Here is a 21,195-nt window from a genome sequence, read left to right on the forward strand (position 1 = left end):
CCCCATTTCCTTCTGTTCACCGCTCCCCTCCCCACTCGCCACCACGCTCCCGCCTCCCAGCTACTCCTCCCTCGCTCCACCCCCCCACTCTCCATAGAGTACGCACGTACGCGCAGCGATCACGTGCAGCAGGGCGCGCCGATGGTGCGCCGAAGGCGCGCCAAAGGCAAGCCCGTCTACGCCCGTCCGCGACTGGACCGCGCCCAGCACCTGGATCACGACGATGCCAATGCGCCCGACGAACATACGACGCTGCCACCCTCCACGCTCTCAACGCCGGCCGAACACCTGCCTGCTACCGAGCCACCCCGAAACTCACCCATGGACCCTTCACCTGCCAAGCCTGCACATACACCTGCCTCCGGACCTGCACCGCACACGCCAAAGCGAGCACCAGCAGCAACCACCTCAAGTGCATCCTGCTCAACACCCGCTCCGTCCACAGACACGCCGTCGAACTCTGGAACCTGCTCGATACAACATCACCAGACGTCGCCTTCCTCACGGAAACCTGCATTCGACACTGGCTGCCACCGCACCCTAATGCAGCGCCTCAACAACACCGGAATCCAAGAAAAGGCACTGGAATGGATCATCTCGTTCCTCACCGGAATAACCCAGAGAGTCCGCCTCCCCCGTTCAGATCAGAGGCCACTGAAGTCATCTGCGGCGTACCACAGTGATCATCACTCAGCCCCACTCTCTTCAACATCTACTTGAGCCCCCTCGCAGCCATTGCACACCAACACAACCTCAACATCATCTCCTATGCCGACGACACCCAGCTGATCCTCTCCCTCACCAACGACCCCGCCACCGCCAGAACCAGCCTACACGAAAGGATGAAAGATGTCGCCGACTGGATGAAGAACAGCCGCCTGAAACTGAACTCAGACAAGACGGAAGTCCTCATCCTGGGATCATCACCCTCCGCCTGGGATGACTCCTGGTGGCCCCTCGCCCTGGGCTCCACTCCCAAGCCAACGGACCACGCACGCAACCTGGGCTTCATCCTGGACTCCTCCCTCTCGATGACCAGACAAATCAACGCCATCTCATCATCATGCTTCAACACCCTGCGCATGCTCCGTAAGATCTTCCGATGGATCCCCACCGAAACCAGGAAGACGGTCACCCAGGCACTCATCACCAGCCGACTCGACTACGGAAACACCCTCTACGCCGGAACCACAGCCAAACTTCAGAAAAGGCTCCAACGCATCCAGAACGTCTCCGCACGACTCGTCCTGGACATCCACAGACACAGTCACATCTCCAGCCACCTTAGAGACCTGCACTGGCTCCCCGTCAACAAGAGGATCACGTTCAGACTTCTCACCCACGCACACAAAGCTCTCCACGACCTGGGCCCCAGGTACCTCAACAACCGACTGACCTTCTACATGCCCACCCGCCTGCTACGATCAACCAGCCTCGCCCTCGCCATCGTTCCACGCATCCGCAGAGCCACCGCCGGAGGAAGATCCTTCTCCTACCTGGCAGCCAAGTCATGGAACTCCCTCCCCACCCACCTTCGGTGAACCAAGGACCATCTCGCCTTCAGGAAGCAACTCAAGACCGGGCTTTTTGAGCAGTAACGGACCACTCCCCCCCAGCGCCTTGAGACCCTCCCGGGTGAGTAGCGCGCTTTACAAATGCTATGATTGATTGATTGATTAACAGCTAATCGTGCTGGTAACAGGCAGGGGTGGGCTGGCAGTAATACTTAGAAAGGATTGGGAATTCTCGTAAAAATAAATTGAGTTGGCAGGATCTTTAGAGGCAATCTCCTTTAGTATTAGATTCTCTCCTACTTTCTCTTATGCGGGCCTGTTCCTCTACAGACCCCCAGACTCCCTGCCCTCTCATTGGACGGAGTTGTTTGATATGATTGCAGATTTACCTTAAAATACTCTAATTTCCTAGTTCTTGGGGCCTTCAGTGTCCATATGGATAAGGATAACTGTCCAATGGCCCTCCAACTGGCTGTCACTCTCAACGGGCTAAATCTAGCACAAATGGTGACTGCACCTACCCACGCCGCCGGCCACACGTTGGATTTGATTTTCTCCAATGACCATACCATGAAAGTGCTAGATCCTTTACCGATGACCTGGACGGATCAATATTTAGTTCCCTTTACCCTCACTAGTTTAGTCTGCACTAATCAGCCCAGTATGGAGGCTGAAGAGAGAAGAAATTGGAGGAAGGTTACACCCGAGCGTATGGGTCCAGAATTACAGGAAACACTCCCATTACTTATAGGACATCCCAATCAAGATTCGTCTGCCTTTGATGATTGGATTATCATAGCCCCTGATAAAGAAGCCCCCATCAAAACCTCAAAACCAGCTAGGAAAAAAACATCAGCTCCATGGTTTTCACTCGAACTCCGCCAGGAAAAAAGCCTATGTAAGCGACTTGAGCGTCTATGACGGAAAAAGTATGACCTAGAGGCTAAGAACACATATAGAATAGCATTAAAAAGATTCCACAGGCTAAACCGCAATACTCTGACGGAATTTTTCGCAGATCAAATAAAAGCCTCAGACAACTCTTCAAGAGAAGTTTTTAAGATTTTGCAGCGATTTCTGAAGCCACAAGCCTTAAAGAGCACAATTGCCCCTTCAGCTAGTCTAAGTGAAGAGTTAGCTCGTTTCTTCCAGGACAAAATTCAGACTATCTACTCTTCTTTCCCCAAGATTGTTCCAGCAAGTCTCTCAGTCAAGACAGTGCCTACGATCCAGCATGAGGAGAGCAGGTCAGAATTTCGGCCCTTTAGCCAAGAAGCCTCTATGCTGGAACTTTATAAACTTAAGTCCGGCTCATCGGCTGATCCCTGCCCACCTAGGTTTTATAAACTTCTTGCTTCAGGCTGAACCCCCTCCTTAATTTTATCTGGGATTCTTCTCTGAAAGAAGGCATCTATCCTGCAAGGTGGAAAACAGCATTTGAACAACCAACCCTGAAGAAAGAAGATGCAGACCCAGCAGACCTAAAGAATTTTAGACCTATTTCACTTCTCATTGCACCGGCTAAGATACTTGAGAAGGAAGTTCAAAAACAACTGGCCGAATTCTTAGAGTGTCACAATCTTCTGCATGACTCTCAGTCGGGATTTAGGACTGAGACGGCCTTGCTTGAAGTGGCAGAAACTATAAGGGAAATGGTGGACCAGGGTAGCTGTGCGATGTTGGTGCTGCTGGACTTGTCTGAAGCATTCGATACTGTGGCACACCAGATCCTCCTGGAAAGACTTGCGCTCCTGGGAGTGTCGGGGACTACCTTGAGTTGGTTCCGGTCCTTCTTGGAGGGATGGTCCCAAAAAGTGTTCCTACGACCACACGTGTCGTCTTCCAGCCCCATAGTTTGTGGAATCCCGCAGGGCTCAGCCTTGAGCCCCACCTTCTTTAATGTATATCTGGCCCCTTTAGCTCCAATCATTGAACAACTAGGGGTGAAGGTCATATAATATGCTGATGACACTCAGCTTGTGTTCTCCTTCAGGGAACACTCAAAGGCTGTATTTATAAACTTTAAGCGGTGTATGCTGATAGCTGCATAAAGTTAAATGCAGATAAAACAGAGGTCATTTTTTTTAATCAAGCCTCTCCTCCCAAGCCTGACCTTTGGTGGCCTTCAGAGCTAAATCCTCCACCTTCTCCGGCTACATCAGCTAGGAACCTTGGGTTTAGGTTTGATTCCAATCTAACTGGCAAATCTCAGATCTGCCAGGTCTCTTCCACATGTTTTTGGAAGTTGAAAGCCTTGAGAAGATTTTTACATCTTCTGCCGATGGAATGTAGAAAGTCAGTGGTCCATGCATTAGTCGTCTCACAGTGGACTATGCAAATAGTCTGTTCTTGGGTATGCCAGATTATCTAATCAGGAAACTGCAGACTATACAAAATGCGGCAGCAAGGCTAATTAGGAACGTGCCATTCCGCCACCATATCTCACCAGATCTCCGAAGCCTACATTGGCCGCCTGTCAAAAGACGAATTGAGTTTGAGGCTTACAGAGCAATCAGAGGCTCTGGTCCACAATACCTTACGCAAAGACTTCGGAAATAGTATCAAACGAGAGTGCTACGGTCAAACCACCAGTAGTTACTGGTGACTCCGCGTTTTAGGAAACTTGGACTGGTGGACGAGCTTTCTCTGTAAGAACAACCTTGCTATGGGATTCTATTCCAGAACATCTTCGGAAGGCCAAGTCGGGACGATTGTTCTGGAAAGCGTTGAAAACATTTCTTAAGCTCACCTAATCACCTGGTCCTGCCGCTGCTGCTGCTGTTGCTGTTCGCGCTGGGACACCTCAGTCGGAGGTAGCCGTGCGCTTTACAAACTGCATAAATAATAATAATAATAATAACAGAGATTTTGATACTTTCAGGGAGGTGGGAGCGCACCAGACACGCCCCAACGAAATTACCTTTTGCATGATGGTTCATGTAGTTCATTATTTCTCGCTCTGTTCAATTCAAAGTGTTCATAGCCAGTGCTGTATTATATATAAAATTCTTGTGAGCTGACAAGCTCGGGAGCCTGCGCCTTCATGCTGTAAGTGGAACTGGTCCTGAGAGATGAGGCAGCACGCCCTGCAACCTATGAACTTTGCTTTTTTCCCTACTGACGATTGAGGAATCATGAAACACGTGTCTAGGGATACGAATTGAAACTAATAATACAGCACTGTCTGTGAACACTTTGAATTGAATTGAGCGAGAAATAATTAACTACATGAACCATCATGCAAGAGGTAATTACGTTGGCGTGTGTCTGGTGCGCTCCCACCCCCCTAAAAGTATAAAATTCTTGTGAGCTGACGAGCTCGGGAGCCTGCGCCTTCATGCTGTGGGTGGAACTAGTCCTGAGAGATGAGGCAGCTCGCCCTGCAACCTATGAACTTTGCTTTTTTCCCTACTGACGATTGAGGAATCATGAAACACGTGTCTAGGGATACGAATTGAAACTAATAATACAGCACTGGCTATGAACACTTTGAATTGAATTGAGCGAGAAATAATTAACTACATGAACCATCATGCAAGAGGTAATTATGTTGGGGCGTGTCTGGTGCGCTCCCACCCCCCCTAAAAGTATAAAATTCTTGTGAGCTGACGAGCTCGGGAGCCTGCGCCTTCATGCTGTGGGTGGAACTGGTCCTGAGAGATGAGGCAGCACGCCCTGCAACCTATGAACTTTGCTTTTTTCCCTACTGATGATTGAGGAATCATGAAACTCGTGTCTAGGGATACGAATTGAAACTAATAATACAGCACTGGCTATGAACACTTTGAATTGAATTGAGCGAGAAATAATTAACTACATGAACCATCATGCAAGAGGTAATTACGTTGGCGTGTGTCTGGTGCGCTCCCACCCCCCTAAAAGTATAAAATTCTTGTGAGCTGACGAGCTCGGGAGCCTGCGCCTTCATGCTGTGGGTGGAACTAGTCCTGAGAGATGAGGCAGCTCGCCCTGCAACCTATGAACTTTGCTTTTTTCCCTACTGACGATTGAGGAATCATGAAACACGTGTCTAGGGATACGAATTGAAACTAATAATACAGCACTGGCTATGAACACTTTGAATTGAATTGAGCGAGAAATAATTAACTACATGAACCATCATGCAAGAGGTAATTGCGTTGGGGCGTGTCTGGTGCGCTCCCACCCCCCCTAAAAGTATAAAATTCTTGTGAGCTGACGAGCTCGGAAGCCTGCGCCTTCATGCTGTGAGTGGAACTGGTCCTGAGAGATGAGGCAGCACACCCTGCAACCTATGAACTTTGCTTTTTTCCCTACTGACGATTGAGGAATCATGAAACATGTGTCTAGGGATACGAATTGAAACTAATAATACAGCACTGGCTATGAACACTTTGAATTGAATTGAGCGAGAAATAATTAACTACATGAACCATCATGCAAGAGGTAATTATGTTGGGGCGTGTCTGGTGCGCTCCCACCCCCCTAAAAATAATAATAACAGAGCTTTAACTATACACAAGGACAGAGCACAGAGGTCGCCGTCACCAGCCATATTTCCCCCTGAAGCCCTCGTGGTCCGTATTCAATGGGCGGGAAGCGCAGTGGGGGTGACAAGACGGAAACTAGGAACAGCAGTAAAAGTACAAGAGAGAGGGAAAGCCAAGGAAGAAGAACTGCGAGGGAAGGCAGAGAAAGGGCACCTGGAGAAGGAGAGATCCTTACATTTCCCTCCCGGAACATAAGCAAGTGGCCGGGGCACTGATCTCATCCTGGTTAGACTACTGCAATGAGCTCCACTTGGCTATCAACAAGACTGTAATAGCCAAACTGCAGCTGGTCCAAAATGCGGCGGCAAGATTGATTTTTGATATTCCTAAATCTCAATCAGTTTTGGCAGAGACTCTGAAACTCGATTGGCTACCTGTGACAAACCTATTACCTTCAAACTTTGTGCATCGTTCACAAGGCACTGCATAACATGGGCATGGAGATATTAAAGACATGTTTCAATGATATATTCCCTCCAGACAGCTTCAACCCTCAAGTCAAAATCTTGTAATTGTTCCTAAATACCAAAAGGCAAGTTGGGGAGTCCAGAGCCTTTTCCGTGGCCGTATTCAAGCTATGGAACTCCCTTCTCCGTTCCATCTCCAGTCTTCAGGCTCACACCCCATGTCGTAAGGCCTTAAAACCTGACTTATTATTCTGTCATGGATGCTTTCAGGGCTTGAGAGCATGGAATGTCTATTTCCATCTTTTTTTCCTTGTTTAGGACTAACTGCTATCAGCGCCTTGACGCCTTTGGGCATTTGTTTGTGCTCAAAAAATCCTTTTCAGTACATACAACGTTAGAGAGACATCAAGCCATTACGAAAGCCTTGCAAAAAAAGACATTGCAGAACAGACCGGTCTGACCCATTTAAAAATCTATGAGGTCTGCTTCACTGGCCCGCTGAGATAGGTGCACCTCCGCGGCTTTCCATCCATGTCCGGAACTTTGCTGTTCACATCGATGACTCCCTGTCCATGCATATCATGCAGCCAAGGTCACAGCTGTTTGCTTCACCATCTTAAAATGGCTTGGGAATATCCTTTGGATGCTACCTAATGCCACCCAGAAAACTGTGGTCCATGCCCTTATCACCTCATGGCTGGACTATGGGAATTTCCTCTTTCTGGGCGCGAATAAGGCTGCAACCCGTAGACTGCAGCTGGTACAAAACTCTGCAGCTAGACTTCTTTGCAGAGTCCCTAGTTCCACTTCTATTTCTGGCCATCTCCGTGATCTGCAATGGCTCAGAGTGGAAAGCTGCAATAAAATTTGAAGCTCTCAGCTACATGTTTACGATCAAATGGGGTTCTGTTCCACAATACTTGCAGTCTCTTGCTTATCCTTACATCCCTACACGTCACCTTCGTTCTGCCACTCTTGAAAATGTTACGGTCCCGAGGTTCAATCTTGCTTGGATGGGTGGCCGGTCCTTTCTGATCTTGTCCAAATGCTCTGGAACCCCCTCCCGATCACTATTCACAAAGAAACCATCTATGCAAGCTTCCGCAAATCCTTAAAGACCTGGTTGTTTGACCAGTAACCTCTTTCATCACTACTCCTCTGTATTTTGCTTCATCTAGGCACGGGGAAACCTTTTTTGGGTAGCTGTTGCGCCTTACAAATTCAATAAATTATAATACTAATGATAATAAGACGAACAGGAACATGGAAAAGTGAAGAGGGTGAACGAGGAACACCAGGAGAACGCCAGGCATAAACATTAGCTTGTTTTCTGGTCTCATTATCTTTTCTTCTTGCCCTTCAATAGAAGGGCAAGAAGAACAGATAAGGGGCCAGAAATGGGGACAGTGTCGACAAAGTCAGTCTTATTAGGTGCAATAATGCACTTAAAAAGCATTGTGTGTTCAGAATGGGAGGATGTGTAAACTGAGCTCTCTTTGTGTTGTTGTTGCAGTTATTAGACGCATTTCAGTTATTGTTAATATTATTGTTAATGTATAATTATTATTGCGTACACTAGTTCTCGCAAGAAGAATCAAAGCAATAAGTGGTTATCTATTCCTGGATACCACTGAAGGCTTCCAGGAGCACACACAAACAATGCCCTGTCTCATGTCCGTTGTGAGCAGCACCCTTGGATAAACTGCAACAAAAGCAATGCAAGCAACATCCAAGCTTAGAAGCGATTCTAGCACCATTGTGAGTGGGTGAATGTCTTTGTCAAATCGGTACACACGCCGCCTACATTGGCCCAAATTGCACCCGTTGTGTGAAAGCACTGGATAATGCTAGTGCAGTACAGTATCTTGCAGGGACTGAAGAATGCATGGCTCAGCAGTCTGTCTGCAAAAACCCTGAAGAGGCATTCATGACTCAGCAATCAGAGCACAGATATATCTGAAGGATGCATGGCTCAGCAGTCTATCTGCAAAAACCCTAAAGAGGCCTGCATGATGCAGCAATCAGAGCACAAATACATCTGAAGGATGCATGGCTCAGCAGTCTGTCTGCAAAAATCCTGAAGAGGCATGCATGACTCAGCAATCAGAGCACAAGTGTATCTGAAGAATCCATGGCTCAGCATTCTGTCTGCAAAAACCCTGAAGAGCCATAAATGACGCAGCAATCAGAGCACACATATATCTGAAGGATGCACGGCTCAGCAGCCTGTCTGCAAAAACCCTGAAGAGGCATGTATGACGCAGCAATCAGAGCACAAATATATCTGAAGAATGCATGGCTCAGCAGTCTGTCTGTAAAAACCCTTAAGAGGCATGCATGACTCAGCAATCAGAGCAAAAATGTATCTGAAGGATGCACGGCTCAGCAGCCTGTCTGCAAAAACCCTTAAGAGGCCTGCATGACTTAGCAATCAGAGCACAAATACATCTGAAGGATGCATGGCTCAGCAGTCTGTCTGCAAAAACCCTTAAGAGGCATGTATGACGCAGCAATCAGAGCACAAATATATCTGAAGAATGCATAGCTCAGCAGTCTGTCTGCAAAAACCCTTAAGAGGCATGCATGACTCAGCAATCAGAGCACAAGTGTATCTGAAGAATGCATGGCTCAGCACTCTGTCTGCAAAAACCCTTAAGAGGAATGCATGACTCAGCAATCAGAGCACAAGTGTATCTGAAGAATGCATGGCTCAGCAGTCTGTCTGCAAATGTGCTTAAGAGACATGCATGACACAGCAATCAGAGCTCAAATATCTCTGAAGAATGCATGACTCAGCAGCCTGTCTATAAAACCCCTTAAACGGCATGCATGACACAGCAATCAGAGCACAAATATCTCTGAAGAATGCATGGCTCAGCAGCCTGTCTGCAAAAACCCTTAAAAGGCATGCATGACACAGCAATCAGAGCACAAATATATCTGAAGAATGCATGGCTCAGCAGCCTGTCTGCAAAAACCCTTAAGACGCATGCATGACTGCAATCAGAGCACAAATAAATCTGAAGGATGCATGGCTCAGCAGTCTGTCTGCAAAAACCCTTTAGAGGCATGCATGACGCAGAAATCAGAGCAGAAATATATCTGAAGAATGCATGGCTCAGCATTCTGTCTGTAAAAACCCTTAAGAGCCATGCATGACGCAGTAATCAGAGCAGAAATATATCTGAAGAATGCATGGCTCAGCAGACTATCTGCAAAAAGCCTGAAGAGGCATTCATGACTCAGTAATCAGAGCACAAATATATCTGAAGGATGCATGGCTCAGCAGTCTGTCTGCAAAAATCCTGAAGAGGCATGCATGACGCAGCAATCAGAGCACAAATATATCTAAAGAATGCATGGCTCAGCAGACTGTCTGTAAAAAACCTGAAGAGGCATGCATGATGAAGCAATCAGAGCACAAATACATCTGAAGAATGCATGGCTCAGCATTCTGTCTGCAAAAACCCTGAAGAGGCATGCATGACTCAGCAATCAGAGCACACATATATCTGAAGGATGCACGGCTCAGCATTTTGTCTGCAAAAACCCTGAAGAGCCATAAATGACGCAGCAATCAGAGCACACAAATATCTGAAGGATGCACGGCTCAGCAGCCTGTCTGCAAAAACCCTGAAGAGGCATGTATGACGCAGCAATCAGAGCACAAATATATCTGAAGAATGCACGACTCAGCAGCCTGTCTGCAAAAACCCTTAAGAGGCATGCATGATGCAGCAATCAGAGCAAAAATATATCTGAAGAATGCACGGCTCAGCAGCCTGTCTGCAAAAACCCTTAAGAGGCATGCATGACGTAGCAATCAGAGCACAAATATATCTGAAGAATGCAACGACTCAGCAGCCTGTCTGCAAAAACGCTTAAGAGGCATGCATGACACAGCAATCAGAGCACAAATATCTCTGAAGAATGCATGGCTCAGCAGTCTGTCTGTAAAAACCCTTAAGAGGCATGCATGACTCAGCAATCAGAGCACAAATGTATCTGAAGGATGCACGGCTCAGCAGCCTGTCTGCAAAAACCCTTAAGAGGCATGCATGACTCAGGATTTAGAGCACAAATGCATCTGAAGGATGCATGGCTCAGCAGTCTGTTCGCAAAAACCCTAAAGAGGCATGCATGACTCAGGAATCAGAGCAGAAATATATCTGAAGGATGTATGGCTCAGCAGTCTGTCTGCAAAAACCCTTAAGAGGCATGCATGATGCAGGAATCAGAGCAGAAATATATCTGAAGGATGTATGGCTCAGCAGTCTGTCTGCAAAAACCCTTAAGAGGCATGCATGACTCAGGATTTAGAGCACAAATGCATCTGAAGGATGCATGGCTCAGCAGTCTGTTCGCAAAAACCCTAAAGAGGCATGCATGACTCAGGAATCAGAGCAGAAATATATCTGAAGGATGTATGGCTCAGCAGTCTGTCTGCAAAAACCCTTAAGAGGCATGCATGACGCAGGAATAAGAGCAGAAATATATCTGAATGATGTATGGCTCTGCAGTGTGCACTGTCACACTGTTGCATTGCATGCAGGCAGCAGGATTTTAGCATCACAAATATACTCTATGTAGGAAGAATGAGAGGCGATTTCTGTGCATGCATGCACACACTTATGCTGTGTAAAATTTGTGCATGGCTCGTCTGTGTGCACACACAGTTGTGCTGTAGAGGATACAAACACAGCAAGCATAGCTCAACAGTCTTGTGGACAACTGCGCTGTATCAGTACCATACAAGGTGTGGCAGTGTGTGTGTGTGTGAAACTACATACACAGCAGTTGAAAGCTGGATGGCGCAACAGTGTGCACAATTGTACTGTATTGTAGTGCACAACTGCACTGTACAGCAAACCAGGTAGGAGTTAACAGTGTGCAGAACTGCACCACTCAGGAAGCATGAAAGGCGTAACAGTGTATACTCCGCAGCACAGCACACTAAATAAAGCATGTATGGTACTAAAGTGTGTGTGCAATTGTACTGTGTAAAAAGAAAGCATGGCTCAGCAGTATGCAAACATTATTTTCACACTAAGCATTTACAGCCGAACACTACGCACAACTGCACCTTAAACGAAGCTTGCAAGGCAAGAGAGAGTTGTGCACATTTGGCTATAGGATGCATTGAGGGCACAGCTCAGATGTGTGCACAACTGCACATTATCATAAGAATGCCTGGTTAAGAAAGGCGCAGCAGAGAGTGTGCACAATTGTGCCATATAGAAATTATTCACGGCTCGCCTGTGTGGGCACAACTGAAATGAAGATGAAGCACGCGTGGTTCAGCAGTGTGCACAACTACCCAATATACGAAGCATATTTGGCTCAGCAGTGACTGCCCCATTACAGTGCTTAGAAGTGACTGGAAGCATGCAATGCTCAGCAGAGTGGTCACAATAGTGGTGCATAGGGATGCGTAACTCGCCACGGCGCAAAATTGCACTCAAGGAACCATGTATTGCTCAGGAGTGTGTACTACAGCAAAGTACAGTGAGCATGCAAGGTACTGCAGTGTGCAGAAGGGTACAGTAAATGAAATGAGCTTGACTTTTATAACAAATAATCAAACAAATATGGAGAGAACACACGGTTTAGTAATGCATGCATGATTAAGTAGCTACTGCTGGTTATAGCAGAAGTGTCACAGCCAACCGTGTGTGTGATGACCCAGATCCTTCTTCCTGGTAGAGTGGGCTCGTGCCCCCTCTGCTCGTTCTTGGCCTGCCTGTTTGTGGCAGAATTGTATAGTTTCTGCGATCCATCGTGCGATGGTTCCCTTTATTACTGGTCTACCCAGGAAACTGCTTGCGAAGGACACAAATAACTGGTTTGTTTTCCTGTGCTCCTTAGTTCTTTCCATGTAATGCAATACTGCTCTTCTAGCATCCAGAGTGTGCAGTGCCCTCTCTGCGCTTGTGGACGGTTTCTGAAAGAAGCTTGGTATTTGTACTGTCTGGTTCATGTGGAACCTAGACACCGCCTTTGGCATAAAGTGTGGGTCAGTTCTCATTAATACCCTATTATTGTGTATTTGAATGTAGGATTCCTGCAGTGTCAACGCTTGCAGTTCGCTTACCCTGCGAAGCGAGGTGATAGCCACCAGAAAGGCTGTCTTCATTGCCAGCATTTGTAGGGAGGCCTTATGGATTGGTTCAAAGGGCACTTTCATAGGCTCTGTAAGGACTAAATTAAGGTTCCATGCCGGTGGCGGCATCCTCTTAGGTGGTGCAATCCTTTTTGCTCCTTCCAGGAATCTCTTTACTACTTGTGATGTAAAGAAGTTCTTTCTTGTCTCTCCTCATGTGTAGGCTACTATCGCTGCTAGGATGAACTTAGTTTTGCTTTCAGCAGGTGCGTGAGGTATCTTACACTGTTGATTCGCTTATCTTTTTGTGTAGTTTCTTCTTGATGCACCATTGTGTGAACCTCTTCCATGTTGCCACATAGCACCTTCGTGTGGTACGTCTCCTTGCCTCTCGTAGCACCCGCAGGGTGCTCTCAGGTAACCTTAGGTGTGCAAACTCTATGTCTTCAGGAGCCATGCCGCTAGGCTTAGGCTCTCTGGCTCTGGGTTCAGTACTTCTCTGTTTTGCATGTAGAGTAAGTCTTTTCTTTTCCCGAACTTGTGGGGTGGTCCCTGTGCCATTTCCATTATTTGTGAGTACCAGGTCTGCCTTGGCCACTGTGGTGCCACCAGGATCAGGGTCATGTTGCTGGTTCTGCACTTGTTGAGTACCCTGTGTATCAGTGGTATCAGGGGAAAAGCGTAGGCAAATGTTTTCGACCAGCTTATCCATAGGGCAGTCCCATGGGATCGTTCCGCTGGTTACATGGATGCAAAGTGTCGGTATTTTGCATTCTGGTGTGTTGCAAATAGGTCTATCGTCGGTGTTCCCGATCTCCTGAATAGCCTTTGCATTTTCTGTGCATTGAGCTTCCACTCGTGGGATGCTGAAGTCTGTCTGCTGAGCCAGTCTGCTTCCACATTGTCCTTCCCTGGTAGGTGTATAGCTAGCAGGTCTATTTTGAGTGGGATGGCCCATCTCCATATTTCCTGCGCTAGGTTGGATAGTGCGACTGATTGTGTTCCTCCCTGTTTGTTGATGTAGAACATCGCTGTTGTGTTGTCTGTTTGTATCCACACTCTCTGGTTGTACAGTTGTTTCTGGAATGCCTTCAGGGCGTGGAACACAGTTTCCAGTTCCAGGTAGTTGATGTGTCTGACCGCATCTGGTGGAGTCCACAGACCCCTCACTTTGAGTCTGTTCATGTGTGCTCCCCATCCCATCTGGGATGCGTCTGTTGTGATGGTCACTGTTGGGGTTGGTGGTGTTAAAGGCTTCCCTTTTGTTATGGTCTCCCTGTTCCACCACATAATCTCCTCCTGCACTGTGTGTGTTACAACCACTAGATCTTCCCAACTTCCTGTAGCTTGTGACCATTGTTCTTGCAGTCATTCCTGGAATGATCTCATGTGGAGCTGTATATTGGGGACCAGGTGTATGCAGGACTCCATCATCCCCATGATCTTGCTCGCTGTCCTCACTGTCAGAGCTCGCCCCTTCTGGTAGTGGCATGTCTCCTTCAGCAGAGCCAGTGTTCTCTTGTCGCTGGGGAACACCTTGAGCTGTATGGTGTTAACCAGTGCCCCCAGGAAGATCTTCACTTGCTCTGGTTCCATTGAGGATTTCTCCCAGTGTATGGAGAAACCCAGGTCTGTCAGTGTTTCTGTGACCCGCTGTGCGTGTTCCTTGCATGTCTTGTGTGAACTTGCTTTTATTAGCCAGTCATCGAGGTAATAGTATACATGAACTTCTGCCCTGCGCAGGTACGCTGCCACGGCTGCGAGACATTTGGTGAACACCCTTGGTGCGGACCTTAGTCCGAAGGCTAGGGCTGTGAACTGGTAGTGTTCTTTGTTGATGCTAAATCTTAGTAGATGTTTGTGCTGCCTGTTCATGGGAATGTGCAGGTAGGCATCTTTGAGGTCTATGGTGGACATGAAGTCTCCGTCCCTTATCTGAGGAATTACCTCTTGTAGGGATGTCATTTTGCATTTTTGTGTCTTTATGTATTTGTTTAGGAACCTTAGGTGAAGGATGGGTCTTAGCATTTCGTCCACCTTTGGAACTAGGAAATAGTTTGAGTACACTCCCTTGTTCCTTTCTCTGAATGGAACTGGTTCGTTAGCCTCCTTTCGGAGCAGTTCTTGTGATTCCTCTAGGAGTAACGCTAGTTCTTTTCCTGAATGTTCCTTCCTTTTTGGTTTTCTGTTTGGTGGTTTCTTTTCCAGTTCTATGCAGTATCCGAACTGTATGATGTTGAGTATCCATTTGTCTGTAGTTATCTTCTTCCACTCCTGGAAGAAGTATCTTAGCCCGCCTCCTACTGGTGTTACATGTTCGTGGATGTTTGGTCCGTGTAACCCCCTCTCGTTGACCTTGTTGTGCCTCACCCTCGGAGGGGTTGTGTGGGTGGGCACGCTTTGCGTGTCTGAGTCACTTTGAGGTGGGTTGTTGGCCCACTCTTCTTGTTTGCCCTCGTCCATTCGCCCTCCCGCGAAAGTACTGGCCCCGAGGTTGGTACTGCCAGGCTTGCTTTTGCTGTCCCTGCTGTGATTGATTGGCGCCCTGGTGTGCTTGTTGGAATGTCTGGTGAGACGTTCCCGGCTGGTTTCCTCCCCTTCTGTTTGGTCTCCGTGTCGGGGTACCCCTTCTCATCCCTCTGAATTGTAAGGACCCCATGGACCTTGCAGTTTAATTGTCTTTCTTGAGCTGGGTGAGTTTCTCATCCACCGGTGCCTCGAATAGTGTCTCTCCATTGAACGGGGTGCGCAGAATGTTGTTTTGTACTTCTGGCGCCGGGTCCTTTTCCTTCGAAGTCGAGCAGTCCTTTTCGGGGACGTGGTTCGGCGACTTTGGCTTTTCGCCAGTCTTCGCTGCCTGGGAGTCCTTTTCGAAGGATCCGCTGTTTGTCCTTGGATGCAGCTGCGGCCATCGAGATTTTCGGCGCCAGTGCTCCCTTCGAGGACTTAGACTCTGTTTTTCGAGAGTCTGACTCGGGCTTTCGAGAGCCTGTCGGGGGTTTAGGGGTCGACGTCTCTCCTACCTCTTTAGATGCCTTCTTAACGGTCTCTACGACCGTGTAGTCATCTGGTCCCTCGGCGATGTTGTCCTCTTTGTCGCTGGAGAGGCCCAGGTCCCGCAGCGACAGAGGTTGGCCTTTGCCTTGCATGGTGTAGTTGGCTTTCCTCTGTCTCTCTCTAACCCTGAGTGTCTTCGGGGTGAAGGCGGAGCATGCGTTGCAATCCTTGCTCTTGTGGTCAACTGGTAAGCAAAGGTTGCAGACAGGGTGCTGGTCCTTCTGCGCGTATTTGTGGTGGAAGTTACGGCAGAATTTAAAAGGTGTTTTGTCCATTCCTGCACTCAGGGGGCCCCCTGTGTGCCCATTCTCTGTTGAACGTCGAAGATCTCAAAGTTCTCCTCCTTCTTCGTCGTCCTGGCTTGGTGATCTCGTTCCTAAGTATATTCTTCAATCTTTTCTGTGTAAAATTCGTCTTTTTCCTCTTCTTTTCTCCAAAAACTCTGGAGCCTCTCGGTGACATTCAAGACCCAATGGCGGAAAAAAGAATCTGAAGATGGCTCCCAAAGGTGGGAGCTTCCGCAGGAAGCGTGCTGACGTCACAGGAAGTACACCAAAAGGTGGGACGTCGACGCCCACCTGGGCTACGAAAGAAAAAAAAAAGAAACAAAAAGACTACGATTCCGGACCCAACCACTAGACCGCGGAATAATGCACAGCATAGTGAATCCAGAAAGATTCACGCTGCAAAAGTATCAAAATCAGGCACGGACCAGAGCTCTGAACTCGGATTGTTGGAAGACTTGAGAAACAAGATGGCACCAAAGATTTATTTTTCTGAGGAACTTTGGATGCTCCAAAAAGAAAATGAACACTCATTTCAGTCAAAACAAAGAGGCAGAGGAAGGGGCACAAAAGTGAAAGCCAGAGAAGCAGGCAACGAAGGAAAACAAACAAACAGCGGCATGGGAATACGGGGCCAGCATGGAAAGAACAAGTAATGGCAGTACAATCGAAGAAAGTAACTGTAATAAACCTCTATAAAACACAATTCACACATGAGGACATTTGGACTTTTAAACTTGGATTATCCTTTTGTCCTACATCACAAGTAAATTATGCACAATTAAGGATCAATTTATTTAAGTTTGTTTGGAAGATGAAATTGTACAAAATGCATGCATTATGTCCAAACAGGGAAACAATTGATGTGACAACAACAACCACTTCTCTCCAGACTGCCCTTACAATAAGAGACATTGAGATATTACAAACACTACACAGTTTAGAAGGAATGGAAGAGACCACAATCATATCTAGTAATTCCAATGACTCTCTAGATCCCACTAATATTAGCAACATCCTTGGTATCGACAGGGGGAAATGACGAATTTTAGAATGCCATCTAGATCCATTCCCCAATTACCCAAATACAATATTGATGTATTCTCAGACACAGTTACAGAGGAAATTTTGAAACTAAGTAGAGAACAATTGAAACAGAGTAACTTGAACAAGAGACAATGGAACACATTAACTGAGTTACGGAAAGATCAGACAATAATCATTAAACCCTCCGACAAGGGGGGCAACATAGTGATAATTTGAAGAGAGAACTATGTAAAGGAGGGACTCAGACAGGTGAGCAATAGCAACTGTTACGTTAGAAGTGACAGGGAATGTTAGAAATGGGATTTCCGGTTGGCTAAGGCTTGCACCTAAGCCAGGCAGAAACCACCACTCTAGTCAGGGCAAGGAAGTTACACGCCAAGGATAACCCCTGCTCACCCTCTAGGTAACGTGACACGAGCAGTAAGGCTAATCCCGGAGGCAATGTAGGTTAAGTATTTGCGCACTCACCCAGCAACAACACCCAAGGCCCACCACAAAGAAAACTCCACACAAGGTTATATATAAATATAGCCTTTGTATTATACCAAACACATTAGATAATAAACACACCATTTACAATGTGCCAGAGGCACGGGCAGAATTTACAGGGGATTAAATACATGGGACAGGGGCAAATGAACCACTGTCAGGAATAAGCACTTGGTAGAACTAGCACTTTGTGGAAATAGAATACTTGTAGGAGTAGCACTTAGCACATAGAACATATCATAACTGTAGCATCAAATAGTAAATGTAGCACACAACCAGTAATCACTGGTAAAAGATAAGTACCACCTACGCGATCCTAAACACCTTAGGCAAATATCACGCAGGGAACCATGAACTCACTAGCATAACTATACTAGGAAAAACAACCACCTAAGCATAAAAATACATTTAGGGGTATAGGCAAGAAGCTTGGCACATGATGCATGAAAACACATTCAGAGGTGTAGGTAAGAAGGCATTACACAGTAGGCAGGTAATCACAAATTGCGCAAAGATCACATAGGGCCAGAAACAGGTATCCCATGCAAGGGCAAACACCAGAACTGTCCCCCAGGCCAACTGGCCTCTCAGGGGCTGAAACGCCCGGTGTCCACAATGTCAGGGTAGGCTGAGCAGGCAGCCAAAGAAGATGGCAGAAGGGTTCCTGGGGGGGCCTAAACGAAGCAGCTTCCCACTAAGTGCTGGGCAGCTGGAGACCTCCTCTGGGCTCTAAATAAACAAAATAGGGCCAAAACAACGTGGGAGCCTCGTGGGTTCGAGAGAAAATGCTGCCCACTGTGGGGGGGAGCGGCCCGCTGCCAGCCGGGACCACCCTACCTCCCGAAATGCCCCCAAACTGGTGGAGCCTCTCGGGCTCAAACAATAATGCCCCCAAGATGTTGAAGTCCCGCTCGGGGGACTTGACAAACAATTATGGCCCAAAACGAAGGCAGCACTTAGCAGGAGGGGGTGGGTACCGGCAATGTGCCCCTATGCCACCTCTATCAATAATGGTCCCCGTGGCCCCTCGTGGGCTCTGAATGCACTGGTGCCCGGGAACCTCTCAGGACTTGAATCAGCAAATTCCCCCGTTGGTGTCCCGCTCTGGGACTGCTACAATAATGAGCCCCCAACGTCGGAGTCCCGCTTCACTCACCGGAGGTCTTTTGCAGCACTCCTCCGGTCTGCGCAGCGTAGGGCGAGGCTCCTCTTGGGCTGCGGGGCTCTCCTTTCACTCAGGGAGCCTCGCTGCTCCGGTGGCCGGTGCTCCTCTCTGCCGGCAGCTGCGGGGCTCTCTGGTGGGAGACACACGCAGGGCTCACACCGCCGATGTGGGAGCCCTGCTTCCTGTCTCCTCCTACTGCCGGACTTCCTGTTCCTTGGCCGGGCCCGCCCTCGTCTCAGCAAGGGCTGCCTGACTTCCGGGGGCCGCACTGTGATTTTCTGTTGTCCCGGGCTGCGGCGGTGATGCGGGGCTGATGAGGGGTAGGCTCCCTCTTTAATTTAAATATAAAGCGGGGTGAGCACCCGCTAGGCCGCAAATTTAAGAATACACCCTGGCACAAGGTCCCTGGCGAGGTGGGCACCCGCTAGGGACATAAACCGGCAAAATTGCGGGGTAGGCTCCCGCGCCGATGATAAGCACAAAGGGGGATCCCCACGTCGGGGATTCCTTCGAGAAAAGGTATCGCCGATCCAGCAGTGCAATGCACTGTTTTTAGAAGGGGGGAGGCCATCGCTCCCTAGAGCTGGCAGGCAGGAATCCCCAAAGTCCAGGGCAAAGTCTTTGGAAAGGCAGGGGGGCAAAGGCTGGGCCCAGGGGCCAGCTCACAGGGCCCTCTAGACAAGGAGGCAGTCCCCAGTGGTGGTCCTCCTGGCGCCCAGCAGCAGGCCCCCATCTTCAGGTCAAGAACAAGTGAGCAACATTCATGGGGACACAGCCCCTTTTTATACACCTAATTCCTCTGTCTGCGTCTGTAGGGTAGGGGGGAAAACCAGTCGCAGCTGGTTTTGGAGCACTCTGATGTGCTCAGCCCCTCTTCTCATTCACTGGCCAGGTTAGGGTCATCAGTCGCGCCACAGGGGGCGGAGCCAGCATTGTGTGGGGAAAGCCCAGCCCTATTCAAGTCCCAGGTGCACCCCTCCCTCACATTAACATGCAGATCTCCCATTCACCACCGGGGCAGACCCATCCTGACTCATGGAGCCAGGCACACCAGCCAGTCTCTGCCAATCACAAGCCAGACAGCCAATTTACCTTTTGTACACAGACAGGCCAACTTCTAGAAGTGGCACTTCCACGCTGGGCACAATAACGCCACACACATCATCGCACAGCATTCAATCTCACAAGTTTGTCAACTTTTTGGGAGGACATAAAAAGAACTTTGTCTTTATCTTTGAACTCGAACATAGTCCTCGATCTCCCACTGATTATCTTTGGTATTTTGGAGGGTCTCCATAGCTCAGAGAAGAAGCTAGTTTCCTATTCTATCTTGCTTGCCAGGAGGGAGATATGCAGAAGATGGAAAGACTCTTTGCCCCCTACAATAGAAGATTGGTACTCCTCAATTCTAACTGACTCCAGATTAGACCTGGGTAGGTCTAGTAACTCAAACAAAAAGGCGTTTTGGTATCTACTAAATTGGACACATTGAATTTCCGTTTTTTTTTCCCGCCCGGTTCCAATGATTAAGCCACTTGGACATACTTCAGGGCCAGGTATCATTGTGGAAATTTTCCACTCCTTTAATGGTTGGTTTTCGTTTGGTGAAATAAAGTTGGTTGAGAACGAGGAGCTGAGGGTTAAGTATCGAAAGTTAAAGTTGAACCCTACCAGCTAAAATATCTGCTGAGACAGCACCCCGCTCGTATACCACTCGACTTCATCATGGAAACAAATCATTGTGGCAAATGAGGACACAAAAAAAAAAAAAAAAAAAAAAGGAAAGAAAAAGGAAAGACTACTGGAGTGGCATGAACACCAACTACTCCGTTGGGATGAACTACAATTCCTAAAAATGAAATAGCTACCATCCCCACACACTACCTGTTACCAAAGGTGCATAAGGATGCACTAAACCCACCAGGTCGTCCCACTGTTTCCTCAAAAAATAGTATTTTTGAGAATACCTCAATATATGTTGACCGTTTTCTGGCACCATATGCACAGAATTTGGATTCCTACTTTAGAGCTATGCAAGACTTCATCCAAAAATCCAATAATCTGTGTTGGGACAAGGAATGTTGGCTATTGTGCTTAGACGTGGAAAGTCTGTACACTAGTATTAGGCATCAAGATGGAATGAATGCCTGTAAATACTTTGTCGGAATGAGAGATGCTAAGGTACTTGTTAGAGGGGGGATGTCTCTGGGGGACAGAGTTAAGTACTCCTGACCACCCCGGGACCCCTCTCCTCCAGGAACGTTACCGAGCACTAGAGTCAGACCATCCAGAGGGGGGGGGGGGGGTAAGCATTTATGCTCATGTACACGGAGACACCACCACACTACAAAGGGACACCACACCAGATTCCGTCGTTCGTCGCTCGGTAAATGGGTGTCCCACGCGCACCAAATTGGGGCTGCTGCCTCAGGATGCTTTCAGCTTTGCAAGGGTAATGAGGAATAAGCGATTTTTTCAGTCAGGATGAGGATTAAGTGTAGGAAGCCGCCCGTGGCTACGGGAGCCTCACTGCAGTGCTGCCATTACAGTCCGGCACCACCTAGCGCCCCCTAGTGTTCCTCAACCTTGTCACAATCCCTTTG

Source organism: Lissotriton helveticus, chromosome 1_2, assembly GCF_964261635.1.
Source record: "Lissotriton helveticus chromosome 1_2, aLisHel1.1, whole genome shotgun sequence".
Taxonomy (NCBI): domain Eukaryota; kingdom Metazoa; phylum Chordata; class Amphibia; order Caudata; family Salamandridae; genus Lissotriton; species Lissotriton helveticus.